This window comes from Phalacrocorax aristotelis, chromosome 3, assembly GCF_949628215.1.
Source record: "Phalacrocorax aristotelis chromosome 3, bGulAri2.1, whole genome shotgun sequence".
Lineage (NCBI taxonomy): Eukaryota > Metazoa > Chordata > Aves > Suliformes > Phalacrocoracidae > Phalacrocorax > Phalacrocorax aristotelis.
The window spans coordinates 17,923,633-17,940,822 of NC_134278.1; positions in this window are offsets into that span (position 1 = coordinate 17,923,633).

A 17,190-nucleotide genomic window follows, 5' to 3' on the forward strand; every position below is an offset into this window, starting at 1 on the left:
AAATCAAGAGGATGCTGTTCTATGCCAGAGTCAACAGAGAAAAACCGGCTTTATCTAGGCTTTTTTTTTTTTTTTTTCATTCCTTAGATGTCTCGTACTTACAGGACTGGAGAGGTGATCTGAACGTTTTTGGATCCTGTTAAATTGGTGCGTTATTTGACTGAATTAAAATTTACTCATGAGTGTTACAGAAGTACTGGAAACTTGTGCACATGTATCTTTATCTGTTAGAAATATGATTAGTTTAACCAAAAAGCCTCACAAGACAGAACAAGAAGCCCCAAAAGCCTGTGTAGCTTCATGATATTTTGCCGAATCTTTGGGAACAGGTTTTTTTGTTTAGGTTTGTCCTATTAAAGGAAAAAAAAAAAAAAAGGAAAAAAAATACATCATTTGCTTTCTGAAATTTTTGGGATGTAAAAGCTTTTTACAGAATGATACTTTTAAGCATTGTTTTGTAAGAGAGGCCAAGAAGTGTAGCCTTCTTCATTTAGACATATTCACAGTATTGATGAAAGATAGCAATTAGTTCAAATCATTTTGTCTTGTGAAAGTCTTCAAATAGTCCAAATGGATGAATTTTAAATTTGCACATGGTTTTGAGATCTTTTTCTTCCTGAAAGTTTTATCTGTCAAGTCTTCATAAAATACCCGAATTGGATTGAAATAGGTAGTTGAGTGGAAAACTTTTCAGTATCGCTATCTTGCATTCATTAACACCAATGCAATTCCTTGCCATCACTAAGAAACAATAGTTACAAGCAAAGTGTCTGTAAGATGATACAGAGCTTAATGTAATACTCTCTTCGGGTATGTAGATCCGTGCCCTGCGTGGGATGCCGGTACCTAAAATCATTTCAGTTCCAAACAGTGATTCAGTCCTGCTTCCTTTATCTGCTTTAGCTGCGTTATATAGTAATGCATGCTGTAGTTTATATAATAGATGTGTTCATGGGCTTGTTATTTAATGCCTTCCTAGCGAAGTTCCTAGAATCAGCAAAATATGAGCCAATTCAAGGACAGTATGCTACAAAAGCTGTTTGTTAATAGGACAGTAAATATAACTGATGCTTAGAATCTACTTGCATAAAAATAACTAGACAGTGCATTTTTCTTCTCCACTGAAACATCTTTTTAAATTTTTTATACAGGTGTTCGTTCATAAGCAAACAGAAGAAAGTGTAGTACTCTGCTAAAGGGAGAGAGGAAAACAGAGGAGAGGAATGGAATACTTAATACAGCACAGTAATAAGTGTCTTTTAGTACATAATAGATATATATGTTAGTTACTGTAATGTTTAATTAATTTTTCTCATGTAAAATATGAAGGAGTAGCATTTGCAAGAATTAAAAATACACTGCAGTTTCATAGCTGAAACTTATTTTTTCTCTACCACAGTTGCTATGGTTACTAGCTTGCTTAGTTTGTTGCACAATTCTTGGAGTTAAGAACCCATAAACAATTTCCAGTGTTGAAATATTAAATGTTAGCTCTGTGACTTGTGGGAATCATGGAACCCAAGAGTTCCATGGAGAATGGAAATAAATGAAGAGTATAAAACAATAAGACAACTGCAAACTTATTTCTGGTACTCACCACTTTCCAGAACTCTTGTAATGACAGCTTATATATCCACTCTAATTTTGGATGACTGAACACTACAGGAACTTGAAACTGTGACTTCTTTGTCTAACTGAATCTGAAGAGCACAGTTTGGCTTGTCCTCTTGTTCTGGATATGTTTGCATGGTAGGGTGAAAATAAATGGGTTTTGAAAGGAAGAATTGGATGCAAGTAACATTCCAGGATTTAAGTGAGACTTTTATGGCTATTTGCCAGCTTTTTCCAGGGTTACAATTTATGAGGAAGGGAGAGAGGGATATTCTTATATCTCACTTGTAAAACTTTCAACAAAATTATGATATAGTAAAAATGCTTGGAGATTCTGGAAAAAGGTTTCCGTTTTGTGCCTGTCCTGGTCAGTCTGGGATATGTGGCCACCCTGTATGCCTTTGCCTGTGCAGCAGAATATATATGTGGTGTTAGTAAATTTTCAGTCATCAGCTTTCTTCAGTTTTCTTTTCAAATACTGTTAATTTTTTTTTGTTTCTTCTCATATCCTTTTTTTATATAATCTTTGGGAAACTTCCCTGGGAGACACTTGGCTTGGATTTATACAGTATGCTGAAAACAGGTGGTTTCTCTAGTGGTCTGGGGTTCTGCTGTTCACTTCTGTCCACAGACTCCTCAAAGCCTGTTTTTTACCTTTGCAACTCTCACGGGAAGCTTTCTGAACCTCATGGTTAAGAGTACTGGAAGTTTTTTGTATGGCCACAAGACACACAGGCAGAGCATCCCAGTAGCATCTGTTATCCATAGTCCAGTGTGTTGCACACTGTGGTCTTGATGCTAGATAGCTTTATCATCTGTGACTGCTTTATTTAAGTTTCTAAATACATTACTAAGAAATTGCCAAAGAAAATAATACCTGGATATTTGAGGTCTCTTAACTGAAAGCCACGGTTGTGGTAAAATAGAAGTGCTAATACCTAGTAGTGAATTTTCAGACATGCGAGAGAAATACAACGTGCTAATTAGTGTAAGATAAAGCCTGCTGTGAGGATTTTGGTCTTCTCTGTGCCAGTTGATAGCTGTAGTGGGGTTGAACTTGGAGCAAAACTCAAATTCCAGGTAAGCAGAGAAGACTGGAAAGACTCTGCTAACCTTACACACTGTTTTCTGTTATCCTTGTGCATTACATTTTCTAGATTTCAGTTATCTTTATTAAGACCCGTTTCATCAGTGTAAGGTCAGGGTGGGGATAATTTTACTTAGAATCTTTCTCCATTGGAATGCAGAAGAGTTTGAGTTTGACATGTTCTCACAGGTTTCTGAATTTCAACAAAACGTCAAAAAATAGGGAACTGGGTGCTCAAAAATTTTAATAATATAAAGTGTAAATGATATCAAACCATGTTTCCAACAGAACTAGAACTTGTAAAGACTAATTGGCATACGGACACCTATCAAACACTTAAAAAGATTATTTTAGCTATTCAACATCCAGATAAGTTTTTCATTATCGTGCAGGCTGAGTATGCAGTATGTTCTGCCCTTTGGTTAACAAATGGAAGCAGGTTATAGAAATCAAAACACAACTTAAAAGCTGATGAGAAGCAGATTCTTTTTTTTTTTTCCATAGTATGTTTCTTGGTTTGTTTCATTGATCTTATGCTTAGGTAGATTATGATTGCTTTGTTGAAGTCTTCACATGGAATTCTCTGGGAGAGGTGTGTGTTCTTTGCAGCTTAGCACAGCTTCTGGCACTGTAATGATTCAGTTCTTTTGTGGAAAGCAAGACTAATGGTAGAAGAGGCTTTCTTCCTTTATTGAGCTTTGAGTCTAACATTTGTATTTTCATTTGTGGGTCTGACTGCTGTGATGCACTTACTATTTTAATTAAGTTTTGTTTTAGAAATATATGCCTCATCTTCCAGAAAGAGCTGCAGGTCTTTTTGCAACATTTCCTCAGTCATAAGTGGTTGTAGTTCCTTAATAAGACTGACACTCGCAACACCACATGTTTGGGCCGTAAAAGGCATTAAAAGATGTTTCTTTTCCCCCAAAGCATGTTTTGTTATGATAGTGACACTGGATAAACTTTTAAAAGAAATGCTGTTGGCTGGTTTTCTTCTTCTAGTTTATCCTATCTCTAGGGTCACCTTGTTCTGAAGTGGAAGACAAGAAAACCCTTGGAATATTTTTAGAATATGGTCTTTTGGATGAAAAAAATAGGTGAGAGGTTGTATGAGGTTTTATGTAACAAAAGGTTGTATTTGAGAGTTAGTGTATATATTTCTTTTAAAGACGGGATTCTAGCAACAGAGCATACTTTTTGTTATGTGACTTTTTAGTGTTGCCATTACATAGCCTGGTGTATAGGGTTCTTTTATGTTTCAAGTAGCCTTTCTGAATACTGGTATGTATCTTTGTTGCTTCTTACAGAAGTAACCTGGATTGGAGCATTATCTTTTTAAGTAAACCAAACAGTGTCTAGATATCGTTACTTGAGTACAACGTGTTTGTTGTTTGTGAAAGAGAAGGGGAGGAGAGGAATAATAGTGGTCCATTATAAGATTTTAGTTGTGTCCATGGTTTCTCATGAAAGAAAACAAAAGAACAAACTCTGAATGGTTTGTATGCGTCCCTGGAACCTAGGAATAAAAACACAGGCATAAAATATTGACTGTGGGGAACAGTAAAACTAAAATGGAAATTCTGTGATGCCTTACTGCCTTTCCTCACTAATTAAACTACAGGGAAGCAATCAGCAGAGATTTAACATTTTTGTTTTTTAATATTTCTCTCTTCTGAAATAACGTGATGTTTTGTGCTTGGCTAAAGGCAATACATATTCTTGAATCTGTTTACATACCCTGGCACCTTCAAATCATTCTGAATTTGTCATAGTACTTTTGAGAGGCAGCAAAATTTTACTAGCCTCATTTTGGACACCAGAAAAATCCTTTCCCACCTCATCAGTGGTAAATACAGAGTTATACATATTCTCTAGGAGAGTCAAGAATTGATTCCTGAGCTTTCTTCTGCCAGTCAAATTGGACCTTTATTGATATCAGAGGCCCCCTTTATTTTATGTTCATTTAAACCATGAGAAGTCCTGAAATCTAAAATGAAGATTACTGTTAAGTTAGCTTTCAGTCGTCACTCAGCTCTTTTTTTTCCATCCTTTTGATGTTGCCTCTTTGTGAACCTTGCAGCTTGTTTGTGGTCCTCTCCTTTTTTGGCAAAAAGTTAAGATTCTAACTTGGAGTGTCTTTGACATGCCAGTCATTTCGGACTAAGTAAATTTGCTTTCCCTTTTTCCTACTGGACATGCTTATGTCCTGTCTTGCCCCTAGTCACCATGTTCAATGCATGAGTACATTGTGTTGAACACTTGGAACTGTTTAATTTCTGCCTCGCAACCTGACTGGTAGTTGGGGCTTTGGTTGCTGACAGTGTAGCTTACCTTCTCCTCAACTTTTTTCATCATAACCTCAGAAGTGCTGCACAGTGCAATTTTTACCCACTTCAGCAGTGGCAGAAAATCCTGTTCTACTGCAGGTGGTGGTGCTTTTTGCTTGATTGGGTTTTTTGGTTTGTTTGGGTTTTTTTACCCTAGGAAGGTTTTACAACCTAGCTAGAGTCTAGGTTCTACAATCAGTTTTTTCCTCGCTTCTCTCCATCCTCTTCCTCATGCCTTGGGAAATTCACAGGGTATACAGACCCACAGTTCACAAAACTGGTTTTAAATTATCTGATGTCTTTGTTGTGGACAGTAATGGACACATCAGGGGAAAAAAAAAGTACACTAGTTTATATCTGTCAATAGAAAGAACCTTCAAACTTTGTAAAGTGAGGGGAAAGTCTGCTTCTTGGTTTCCTTACAGCTATTCTGACACAGCTTTCCTAGCAGCTATCTCTGATAAATAATCAGGCAATGCTTGCTCATAAGATAAGCACAGTTGTTAGCTCATCTGCTTTGTAAGTAGTCTGTTAATATTCTAGAAGAACTTCAGGGCTGCACTCAGGAATGGTTCATAATCCTCATCGACCTCAAGTTCCTTCAAGTTACACTTTGCTGCAGGTCTGAATGGCACTGTGAATAGTGTAATGTACAGGACATTTTAGCTTATGCTTTGAAGTAATCTAAAGACAGACAAACTTTGAAGACCTGTGTTCATGAGTGTTGATCTAGTATGCCAGGATCTGTGAGGTTCTACATTTGTTTAAAGACTCAGGAGCCAACCTTTGGTGTTCAGGTATTTTTACTCTGAAACATAAAAAGAAATAGTGATCAAAAGACCAGTCCTCAAACCATAAGCCTGTTTAACTTCAGGACATATCTACACCTTTGGAATATAAAAGAAGGTTTAGAGATTTTGTTGTTCCTGGATGCCTTCTGGTCTTAATTTTCAACATCATCTTTTCAGTAGCTCCTTTCAAGGTGTGGTGAGGAACCATGAATAATTTCCTCTGTCTTCACCATCTGTGCTACCTTCGGCCTCTCTTCCTTGTGATGGCAGACTAGCTCTGCTTCCTCAGATCTTTTTATATGCTAATATGGAGTCTTTAATTTTGTAGTCCATGGCTAGTGTTCAATAATTATGGGTTTTTTTGTCCCATAGTCTTCACATCAACTTTCAGGGCTCTCTGTACAGTAATTTCTTCTTTAAGCCCCTGGTAGGTTCTTTGTAATACTGGGACCCATAGAACTAATTTTTTGCATTTACAATACACACTTCACTACCAAGCAGAAAGTACAATGGTGATTCATCCTAGATTTGCAATAGAAGGCATTTATGCTTAAAACTCAAATTCAGGAAAGTAGTCCCACTTCTGTTATTTTCTGGTATAGGAAGGGGACTGTTATTTTATTCTGGTCCTTGAAAATATTTGGACTTTCAGAAAAAAATACGTATTACTTTTGTCTTTTAGCAAAGACCCAACACTGATGATGGCTCATCTGAGTTAGACCAAGAGTCCTTTGTCTGAATGACTAGCTTCTAAAATCATATTATAAGACCAGTTTGCTCAGGTTCTGTAAACTATATGGTTCTTCAATTTATTTTTTTTTTTTATTTTAAGGACCAGTAGACAAAAAAATCCACCTGTATTTAAAAGGCCTCTGAAGCTCAAGGGAGGGCAGGGAGGGAAGAAACCTGTCAGAGTTTTTTCTCATCAGGATTCATTTATCCAACTGTGAAAAGTTGGATAAAGTAGATGAACACTCATTCTCCTACTATGATGAGCTCCTTTCTAGTCTTTCTGTAATACTTGGAAAAACAACCTTAGGGTTTTTTCATTTTTTTGGAGGTTTGTTGTTTTTTTTTAAATATCTATCAGCACCTATTTTGAGGTCTAAGTGTGAACTGTGTAATCACACAGCATACTTCCAGAAGCTGAGAAATCTCTGACTATGATAGTGAAACTCAAACACTTTATGCAAAAAGATGTCTCTTTCTACATATTTTCATTACAAAACCATAACATATCACGTCTTGGAGACATGCTCAGACTGAAGAGGAAGAAATTATGCTCAAAACTTGTCTAAAAATGTGCCGTGCATTTCTTTTTCACATTCAGAGATAGCATGTTCAAGTGACGTATCAATGTGTAGTGTGGCACACGGTCTACTCACAGTTCAGAAGTGCTTGTTTTTTATATGTTAAGCAGCACATTCATCTGCCCATTCCTCTCCTGAGTGCTTTAAATGTGTGGTGGGTGACTTGAGTCATGATTGGGAACAGGATCCTAATTTCTCTGTCTGGATTTTGTGGGCATGCGTATATATATCCTGATTTATTTCGATACATATTTTGTCTTTAATGTAAGAGGCAGAGCTTTCTGTTCTTAAGGTGTCCTTAACCTTAATCCCTGTTCAGTATGTTCCCAGGTCTATGATCAGAAATTCAGCATGTACATTTCTGGGATTTCTCGCACCACGTTGTCAGAATTTTTTGCTGTTAGTAACAAATCTCAAAATAGCATCTCTTTCTGATTTCTGATCTGATGAAAAATTCTTTACCTATCCACATTGAGGTCCACTCAGCCTTCCTATTTTGATGTGAACACTGGATGTCTGTCAGTGTTAGAGTACTGATGTTCCTGTGCTATGGGAGAGATCCATATTATGAGCAGAAAAGGCTCCATGAGAGAGTTATCTATGAAGCCTTATCTCTGTTCTCTCTCGTGGCTGAAGGTCCAGCTTTGGACTTTCTGTTGGAGCTGAAGCAGCTCAGCCATCCCATGGTTTGCTCCACATTCACTTGGCAAAGTTATGTTGGTGCACCAATCACAGTGTTCATTCAGTATTCCTAAAGGTTCTCTAGGTTTAAATTGTTTGCAGTGTGGAAGACCAACAGAAACAAACTGGGTAATGATCAGGCCTAGGACTGCAGGACAGAACCTCAGTGGAGCTCACAAGATTGCCTTTCATGTTTCTTTTCAAGTTATAACATTGTTCAGGAGAGCAAGTGAAATCCACACTTAGGGCTGTCTCTGCAACTTCCACTTTTTGGATGAAGTGTCTGTGAAGTCCTATAGCTTCTCCTCTTCCCAAGTGATTCCCTTTTAACTAGGAAATGTAATTTTTATGTAGACTCTCATACCTAGGCCATTCTTCCATAACCAGGATCTTAAGAGGGTGTGGTTTTTGTCTTCACAGGATCAAGTCAGAGGACCATGTTAATAGCTGAGCAAAGCTACCTGAAAAGGCTGTTAAACAGGATAATAGTATATGTCTACAGTAGAACCTGCTCATAGTGCCACACTTATGCAGAAATCTGGTAACCCTTGAGGAGAGTCTCCACTGTAGATAGTTGTCAAGCTCTTCGCTTAGCAGAGCCAACACACTTGGAGACGACGTTCAGCAAGAGTTCTGCAAACACAGCTATCTAGGAGTTAACATTAAGCTTGTAAGTTTGATCTGTCAGTCTTAGCATGAGGACTTGGATACCCCTTCCCAGGTCACTGAGAGTAATGCGTTGTCGTGGTTCAGCCCCAGTCGGCAACTAAACACCACGCAGCCGCTCACTCCCCCTGCCCCTGCAGGATGGGGTAGAGAATCGGAAGAGCAAAAGCAAAAAAACCAAACTTGTGGGTTGAGATAAGAGCAGTTCAATAATTAAAATAATAATGATAATCATAATAATAATGATAATAAAAAGGAAAAGGGAAAAAGGAAAAAAGAAGAAAAAACAAACCACAAAATGACACAACCCCTCACCACCTGCTGACTGACGCTGCCAGTCCCTGAGCCGCGATTGCTGCCTGCCTCCCCCGGCCAGCTCCTCCCAGTTAACATACTGGCCATGACATTACATGATATGGAATATGCCTTTGGCCAGTTTGAATCCGCTCTCTTAGCTGTGCCGCCTCCCCTCCCAGCTGCTTGTGCACCTGGCAGAGCATGGGAGGCTGGAAAAGTCCTTGGCTAGTACAAGCACTGCCCAGCAACAACCAAAACATTGGTGTGTTATCAGCATTATTTTCATACTAAGTCCAAAGCACAGCACTGTGCCAGCTGCAGTGGAGAAAATTAACTCTATCCCAGCTAAAACCATGACGTGTGGAGATGTTTAATTATGTGTTTAAAAATGGAGAAAAAAACCTATTCATAGGTTACCCTGAAGGGTAGGTCTTTCAGGGAACTCTGGGATTCTGTAGTGGAGCCGACTGAGATGACACAGCACCTATATCTAAAGAGTGAGGTGAGGTTGTGGTGTGAACATATGCCATGGATAGTGCAAAGGTTGTAAATTCTTAATGGCCTGGGAACACATGCAATTACTATATAAATATGTAAATGAACAACACTTTGAAGAAAGCAAATCACAGCTATAGAAAAAAAGATTTCAGAAAAAGAATTACTGAAGGTAGTCATTACAATCTTCCAAACTGATGCTTTGTAGAACTGAAAATTGATTCAGGTATCTTAGAATTATTTGGATTTAAAAATACTCCTAAATAAACATCAAAACACATTCATGTTTAGCTATTGTAAGGTCTTCTGTTTAATGCTCTGAAGAAAAACAGGCAGAAAGAGAAAAATAATTCAGGATAAGCTGACTCCACATAAATGTTTGGCTTGTTTAAGAACAATGCCAGGGTGTTACCTTTCAAGTATATTTTTCTTCACTTATCTTAAAAAGCTAAATTATGCAGGTGATTTGTATAATCCTAAGAAATTAGTAATTATTAAAAAAAGAAAACTTCTGAGATCAGAAATGGGGTTTTGAACACTTAGACCCGTCCAGCATACCAACAGTGTTTTGTCCAGATAGTAATTTAAGCGTATTTGTTTTTCTTTCAATGACTGGCTCAAGTCAGTATGGCCTAGCTCCATGTCCTGATGAAGCTAAAGATCCGGTCAAAACAACATACAAACCATGATCAGTTTTCTTGGAGAAAAGGAGAGACAGCTGTATCAGAGAGATACAGCTATTAGAAGATAGCAGAGGACTACCTGGAACCATGTTTAAGGGAAAAAGGGAGGGTCTGGAGAATTACCAGTCATCTTTACTTGAATAAAGTTCTTGCAGGTATCAATCAAGCTTTTGTTATTCATCAAGTGTTTAAACTTCAAGTATGAAAGTCAATATGGAGTTTTCAGGAATGACCCTTATAAAATTGCTCTAACTTCCTCCTTTGGCTGAGTAACTGGCCTGCAGAAGATGGATACAGCAGGCGTGATTTGCTTGACTGGATTAAGACTTTTATCACTGAAGCTTAAGCAAATCATGCAATGAAGTGAAAGGAGATTGCTTGAAAAGGTAGACTTGGAGTGATTATCGGTTATCTCATGACAAAGTAGGGTCACTTGGGGGTCTGTTTCATCCATTTTTATTCAGTGTTTTTACTAGCAACCTTATTGGTGGAATTTCAAAGTTTACTCACATCTGCCTTAACCCAAAGGACAGAATTACTTGATACATAGAGGACTGTAAATCAACATGACGTCATTCAGTAAAGGCAGGTATAAAGTATTGCACTTACGAAAGTGAAATCAAATGCACAAATACAAAATGGAGTATCACTCACTGAAATACTGCAGAAGACAATGAATGGGGTTTTAGCTTGGCTAGTTAACCAGTACTAAGCTAACAAGGTAAGTGATACTGTCAAAGGTAGAGGGAAGAAAAGGAAATCTCTAAGGGGTATATTAATAGGAGTATCGTACAATCCAGGAGAGGTATGCCCTGCTGCTGAAGGTGTACTGTGTCCAGACCTGAGCACCTTTAATAAGCAACTGGAGGAGAACAGCAAAACATTTAGAAAACATGACTTATAGCTATGTAATATTGAAAGAGTTGGGTTTGAGTTTAAAAGAAGGAAGGCTGAATGGACGTAACTTCTTGATATGTAAAATATTGTTACAGAAAGATTATAAGAACCTCCATTAGTGGAGCACAAACTAATCAGCTTCTAATTTATGATGAAAAAAAACAATATTATGAAAATAAAAGCTTTCTAGTAAAGCAATATTAGTTTTACCTACGGAAGTTGTGGAATTTCATTCACTGGGAGCACTTGAGGGTAATGTAGGTGAATGAGAAAGAATCATAGGATGACCTCTTGCTGCTCTGGTTTGCAATTTTTGGTTTTACATAGCAAAATGCACAGAAATTTGTTTCAAGCACAGCTGTTACATCTTTCACCACTGATGGGACTCCTAAAGGAAAAGCAGCACGTGCCAAATCATTTGTTTTCCTGGGAAACTCACTGATGGAGTAGGCCTGGGTGTAAATACCCGTGAAAGAGCAAGAGTTGCAAAATTCCTCCTCAGCAGGGCAGAAATAGCCAAAGCTCACAATTTAAATCTATACTGTGAAATGGAAAGTGCCAGGGGACACAAAGCTGGCTGGAGGCAAAAAGGCAGTGGCAACAGTAACAGGGAACCCAAGATCACTCCAGCTGTATGGGATACGGTGGTTGCTAGCTCAAAGAGAGGCAAACTGGTGTATTTTTGATATCGGATTAATAGCTTCTTGTTCATGCCCTTGATGGCCAGGCTTCCAGTCACAAGTGTCATTCCTGTATTTTGCACAGTGACCTTACACCCAGGTCTACACAGTCTACCTTCGTGTTGGGTTCTTGCTTCCATGTTATAATGTTATTGACGTCAACATTTAAATGGATGCATCTTGGAAGAATCCAAGTAAAATGGTTTGCTGTTTACTTTTTAACTTCTTAAGGAATTTTGCACTTCAATGCCCTGTCTCTGTCACAGTATCATTCAGGCTCTTGTTGTAATTGTCTCTTCGCAGTTTACATTATGTTGTTCAGTTCCTCAAGGGTCTGCTAAATTTAAATCATCTTTTCACTACTATAGGGTGGTAAGAAAAGAAAGAGACTGTATCTAATGTGCTCATTTAAGCAAAGTGCAATCTACATAAAATCACATTACCTGATCTCCATTGAGGCCCAAAGAAACAGCTTTTTTTCTTATACAGAGGTGTGTGGGTGCCCAGTGCTTATGCTTTCTCCCTGATGTTTTTGCTTAGTAACATAAGAAAAACTAGGGCTTGAATCTACATTAACACTTCCAACAGGATAAGGACCATTCTTCGGCCTGTTGCGATGGAACCTCTCCTGTTGATACTGATTCTCTTTAAAACATAATACTTAAAGCAGTGGCTACTCTGGGAGGGTTTCTAGGCCACATAACTCCCAAGTCATGACTGGCAATTGTTTGTGTGTGGCAGGCACATTTTCGTATGATAAATGATGAATTTTAATGCCCAAGAATGTTGCTGCCATTGTTTAGTATTACAGAGGTAGCCCAGTATCATAACATTTTGGACATGCTGGTTCATAAGAATTCCCAAGAGAAAGAAATAACTAAATTTCCCATTTTTACGGATGCATAGAAACAGGAAGGAGTGAAACGTCTTGTAGTGGTCACATACAAAGTCTGTGGGAAACTGGGGTTAAGAGTTATGTCTCATAGCTCCTAGTTCAAAGTCTTAACCACGAGATCGTTATTTTCCCCCACATCAGTGAAGCCCGGTTTCATCAGCTTCAGCAGCTGATAAATTACTTGTTTGAGCTTCTTAAACACCAGAACTTTGAAGGGAAAGGTAAGAAGTGTTTGTAGCTTTTAAGTGTTTTCATGGACGCCTTAAATCATGCACCAACTTTATAGGCATCAAATTAAATGGGCTTTCTTTCCTGACTTGTAATTAAGTGCTTAAGAAATGCATGGAAGCCATCAGTTAATCAAAAATCTTAAAAATACATTTCAGCAATAGTTCAGAGGCTAAGAAATAGTAAACTAGTACTTTTTAAATTTGAAATTTATTACATTTATAAAGCTTTCTTTTCTCTCCGGAAAGCTGAAGAATGTCTATAAATGCCTGCTTGGTGAAACAGTTATTTAAAGAGGCAGCTCTATCTGAAGGTCTCTTTGCAAGTGTTCCTTTTTGAGACCTTTTTCTGTTATGACTTACATCCACACAACTACCTTACATTTACCTTTACATCCTACCTCTCAGTGTGACAGCGTCTCAAAGATAAGGACAGGTATCTGGTAATTGATGGTGTGAAGTAATAGTTGCAAATACACCTGCACTGAAGCCCTCTGGCATTTGCTTTTGGATGGGTATGTACTGTAGTCTGGTGCTAGGTCAGCTCACGCAGGGGAGTATGACTGAACCAGCTGTCTGAAGCATCAGAGGCAGTCAGGTTGCAAAGATTTCGTTGTCAGTACAGCCTTGTGTATGTACCGTGGTTGTCTCCTACATTGATGTCTGTACTGGACAATCATCTTTGGTGTTGGGACCCAACCTAACAGGATCAAAGCTTGCTTAGGCCCATCTTCACATACTGCAGTCATGCTTCCCAGTTGCACTACAAATGTATCCGTTTTCAGGTTTGGAAAAATGCTGCATCTGCACATCCACTCCCTCTGTAATGTTACTTTGGGTTGCTGCATGAATTAGTGCCCCCAAAAATAGCATTTATAGAGTTGGTTTTCCTCTGTAAACCTGAAAATTGTATATCAAAAGAACCTGCTGTTATTGTTTCTTAGTGAATGACTTTTATTGGCAAATCTGATTGATAGAGGAATTTAGATCACGGAACTCTTGATTTTAGTGTCAGTCCTCCTTTCCTCTCTGTCACTGACTGAACTCTACTCATTATGTCTATTATTTTTGATATAATAATAGACCTTTTTATCCTTTGCTGCATACAGATCTGAAGGAAAACACCCACTTTTTATTCCTTATATAAACAATATTAAAAAAAAATATCTCCTGATTGCTTACTTACGCATTTATTGGTAAACCCCTGAAATCATATGTGAGGTCATGCGTGTCATAAATACATGGGATTTCATCAGAAATAACACTATTCAATGAAATCAAGTATAGAATCTAAAAAAATAAGCTGACAAAGTTGACCTATTTTTTCCTCTCCCTGTCTTAAGTGAATTACGTGCTGCTTATGATAATATTTTGTTGTTACAGTATGCGTGGCAGGTATTGAGTTACTGAAGATGATTAATTCATAATTTTCCTATCAAATGAACCTGCAAAAGGAATTTTTAAAGAAATAGTTCTACACAGGTAATTATCTCTCTCTTCCTTAAAAATATGTTAAAATTGGTCAATTATGGCAGGCGTAAGAATCAAGGGCTAAAATCCCTGTTTATCTTCCAAAGGTTATGCAGTGTGAATAATCTGAAAAATAGGGGGGTGGAATCATTTACATTCGGACTGAGGTACAAGACCAGCTGGAAATAGCATTTTTTTATCTGTAAATTCTATGGAATTACAATAGGGTTTTTAGGTTTTTGTTAAAATTCTTCAGTGAGGCTGGAGGATAAATCTGTCCATCCCCTTAGTTGATAGGATAAATAAGTTTTCCAGACCTTTGTTCTAATATCTTAGATTTTTTTCTTGTCGAATTTGTGATTGCCCTCACTTTCTACATTGTAAAAATACTTTCTTCTGTTCTGCCTCTTTCTTACCTGGACAGTTCTTCTTTGTCTCATTCATTCTATTTTCCACTTTTTCTTTACCTGTGATTTTTTCCATAAAACCTGCTTTTCTTCCCTTCCCCTGATAGAATCATGGTGGTTTCCTTAGGGGGGGAGAGTACAATATTACTCATTCTTTCTGTCCAGTGTATCCCTCTTGTTGTTCCACTTTTAGTCACATTTCCATTGTTTTGTGGCAGGTTGTTGCCACCTCACATTTTCCAGTGGAACTCCAGTAAATCTTCAACTACCTGCATTATTTTCTCACTCGGATGCGTGGCTTCTGAGTTTCTTTTTCCATTTGTAGAATTTCAGTTATTTTTAGGCTCATAAGTCACAAACCTTCTTTCCTCCAGGTCTGTCATAGTCCAGGTATGTTTCTGCCTTTGGATATCTCTCCATAAGTGCTTCCTTTCCCTTGGCAAATCCTGTTCATCTGCCTTTCTTTTATCTTTTTGGACAATATCGCCAACCTCAGAGTCCCCTAAAACAGTAATAAAAATAATTGTAAGTACTCAAAGCTGCCAAAAAAACCCATACCATTCAATATTAGTGACAATCTGCTTCAGATTTTCAGATTATGAGAATTTTCATCATGCTGTCAATAAACTGCTAATTGCATGTTGGATGTGATGTGTACATAATGCACACAGTTCTTATGTATATATTTATTACAAAGGTCCAAGCTTCTAAAAAATTAAGCTTTTTTTTCCTCTAAGCATGGCTTTTTTTCTAAATGAGACTTAGATTGGAAGGATATAAAGATCCTTAGGTAGGTGCATGAATCAAACAAATTCAGTCAAAAAGTTCAATCTTCAAGGAACTTGTAAAATTTTTGAAGGAAGGAGCAGATTTACAGTGGAATTTAGACATTTAATTTTACAGGTACTGTGAAGTTTTAATACTTACAGGTCGAGAAAAAGCACTTACCGCTTTTTCTGTAAGAGTGGGAAGAGCAGTGATGGGATTATCTAAGCAAAATGAGAATCAGTAAAGATTAATAAACAGCATGTGTCCACATGTAGCACCTTACTTTGTATCTGTTGGGTGGAAACACCTCTGTGCAGTAAACCAGCTTTTTAACAAGAGCTAGGCTGAGGTTATAGATTTGGCATGTAATTTGCTCAGCCGTCTAACTGTTTTGAAAAGTAGTAATGCGAGGTTTACTTAATGTGTTTTACACAAGCTTTTTAGTTAAAAAAACACAAACCCCTAGCAGTGGCATGCTGTTTTCATATCCTTATGAGCAGAAATACAAAAGCACAAGTGAGATACATTTCACAACTTCTTGGAAAAGTAGCTTAACCTTTTTTTTTTTTTTTAATAGCCTTCCCATCACTTTATTCCTGTGTATTAACTCACGTTGAAACTGAATTTGATCTTAAAAAAATACTTATATGTTCATATTCTTGGACTTTTTTTGCACAATTTTGCTCTGGGAGCAGATCTCTCTTACCCTTAACAAATGGGAGAGGGGTATCTTCTCTCATCTTCCACATCTCTCGTAGGTAACCTCCTGCATATCTATGTCCATGAGTAACATTTTCTCCTGTTTCCAGTGAGGTAAGTCTCTGTGCCTGCCTGATGCTGTGTGAGTTTGTCTTTTCTGGAGTGCGTTACTGTGTTTCATATCTGGGTATGAAGCTACTCGTCTGAATGTGGCAGCAATCTCAGCACCATGCCTGTTACGAGCACAAGCTCTCCTGTATTCTCTGCTCTCTACACTGGTTTCCAGTAGACTGTAATCACGTTCCTTCTCTTCAAGTACTGCACAAATTTCTAAAAGATTACATAGAGCTTGTGCATGAGCATGAGGTTTACAGAAAATACGGCTGAAAGACACTTCCAGAAGTGGTCTCCTACATTGCATTTCCCTCGGGTGCTGGTATCAGACATCAGATTTAGGTCAGTCTGGGCAGGAGGCTGGGCTCTCTAGTCCAGGTGAAGGAAACTTGCACGACACAGAAAACCAACTCAAACTTCAACCTCATTGCTTTTTTAAGGCAAGATACGCTGCTTTGATCTTGCCCAATCTAATATGCGGGAGATACTTAGCCTTACATTATCTCTGTCCTTGCCTTTTCTTCCTGCCCTCTCTCCCCCCCTTCAGAACACTACACCTCTTCTTGGGATGACTAAAAATAAGATGACAGGTATAACTTAGATAGAATATTCAATATTCAATATTCAACCTCTGATTCTGTGAATATTCAAGTTCTGTATTGACAAACCATACAACGAAGTGAATCTACATGCCAAAAATATCAGGAAGGCTGTTCTCAGAGAACAGGAGATGCTGAGAGTACCTGGAGGAAGCATTACCCAACGCGGGCCTTATGTTCTTCCATAGGCATTGGCTACAGCAGCTGTCAGTGAGAGGGTTGCACGAGGTGGGCTTCAGTGGGGCAACACTGCTGGTCCTGCACCTGGTCAAATGCAAGACGGGAAGTATCAAAATAATTTGTTCTCTTCCAAATGAAAGAGAAATTCAGCAGATTTACAGCCTAGTTCTGTTTAAAAAAAAAATAATAGAGCGCTTCATGTGTGCTTTTGAAGTTCTGCCCTCAGTAGTAAAACTTAAGAGCTGGCTCAAGCTTTTAGTTTTAAGAAGAAGAAGAGCTCAAGCTCTTAGTTTTAAGAAGAAATAC